The sequence below is a fragment of the Calidris pugnax genome, unplaced genomic scaffold (genome assembly GCF_001431845.1).
Source record: "Calidris pugnax isolate Ruff unplaced genomic scaffold, ASM143184v1 scaffold9, whole genome shotgun sequence".
Lineage (NCBI taxonomy): Eukaryota > Metazoa > Chordata > Aves > Charadriiformes > Scolopacidae > Calidris > Calidris pugnax.
Window position 1 is genome coordinate 691,491 of NW_015090778.1, and position 1,567 is coordinate 693,057.

Here is a 1,567-nt window from a genome sequence, read left to right on the forward strand (position 1 = left end):
CGGGGGCATCCCCCCCCAACCCCCCCACCGGGGCCGGAGCAGGAGGAGGGCGGCGGCACGTTTTTTGGTGAAATATTTGATTATAATGGAATAAAACCCCTTTCCTTGGTTGTTTGCGGGGGGGGGGGTGTGTGAATAACCATCTGGGCTCCCAGCCGGGTATGGCTGAGCCCCAAAATCCTCTCCTTGCTCCTGAACCCCGGTACCGGCCGTACCGTACCTGGTACCAGAGGTGCCCACGGTACCGTGGTACCGAAGGTGCCCACGGTACTGACCACATCATGGTACCGACCACACCGTGGTACCATCCACGTTGCGGTACCGACGATGCTGTGGTACCAACCACACTGTGGTACCATCCACGCCGTGGTACCCCCGGTGCTGCGGTCCCCCCGGTGCTGCGGTACCGACCACGCCACCACCGGGGCGTGCGAGGCGGCGTGAGGAGCTCCTCCGCGGCGGCGGCGGCGGGTTGTGCACGCTGTGGGCGTGGAGCCACTGAAATATGGTGCTGGAGAGGCATGGAAGAAGATGAGTCAGCACCTCAGGGAGTTGGCAACCCAGGGCCCGCAGCCCGCCACTCGCCGTGCGGGAGCCGCAGGGAAATGACTTTCCATCGCCCCGGTACCGGGATGCCCACGGGATCCAGGGACTGAGCGGGACCTGGAGGGGCAATGGGGTGTGCTGGGCACGGGGCCTCACGCCAGCCCCGGGAGGTGCCGTCTCCGGTAAGCGATGCTGGGTTGAGAAAAAAGGGTTTTGGAGCCGTAGGTTTGGGCGAGATGGGTCGTCCCCGCGGCTGCCGGGGAGCCCCTGCATGATGGAAGGGGGAAAAGAGCTGCTTCGTTAGCAAAGGGGGGGCTGGCTGGGGGCTGGAGGACGGTGGATATTCCTGGGGGTGCTGGGTCAATACCGGGTAATTGTCCGAGGTCGAGCGCTGTCACGTTTTATTGTTTTCTTTTTACAATGGCTGTGGTTGTTCGCTGACCAGGAGAACGGGGAGAAGCATTTTTTTATTATTATTATTAATTATTTTTAACCAAAGGTGACACAGAAATGCACCCCAGCACTGCACTTTTTCTTTCTTTGGAGTTAATTTACCTTTCGTCAGCTCCGCTCTTTGTGTGCAGCACGTCTTAAATTTTAGTTAAAAAAAAAAAAAAGGTGTGTGACTTTCCATCCCCGTGCGCATGAGCCGTGTGTGTGTGTGTGTGTGTGTGTGCACAATACGGCATTCACGGCCGGGTGTGTGCAGCTCAGGTGACCCGTGCCCAGCACTGGGGGCTCGCCCGGTCCCCCGGGATCTGGGAGACCGACACCAACAGGAAACCAGCCCCGATGCGTGGGCTCTTCTCCCAGCCCATCCTGGTTGGTGCTGGTGTTCCCCAGGTCCCCGTGAGGATGCAGGGACAGCGTGGCTGTTCCCTTCCTTCCCAGAGCCAAGGCTGGGGGGATGGAGGTGCTCTGGCCAAACTGGGAGAGGCTGGGGGTAGGAAGGGGGAGCAGCCTTTGGTGTTGGGGTCACATTGGGAACACAATGTGTGTGGCATTTGGGTGGGGGGCAGCG

General features: G+C 60.1%; 1 protein-coding gene across 1 annotated transcript in view; it reads left to right on the forward strand.

The window, feature by feature from the left end:
* The first annotated feature begins 454 nt into the window (after window positions 1-454).
* The window catches only part of RBFOX3 (RNA binding protein, fox-1 homolog (C. elegans) 3), a 275,085-nt gene continuing 273,972 nt past the window's right edge, over window positions 455-1,567 (forward strand). The window contains exon 1 of the mRNA XM_014953196.1: window positions 455-728. The gene's annotated coding sequence lies outside the window, so the exon portion shown is untranslated. The remainder of the gene's footprint in view (window positions 729-1,567) is intronic.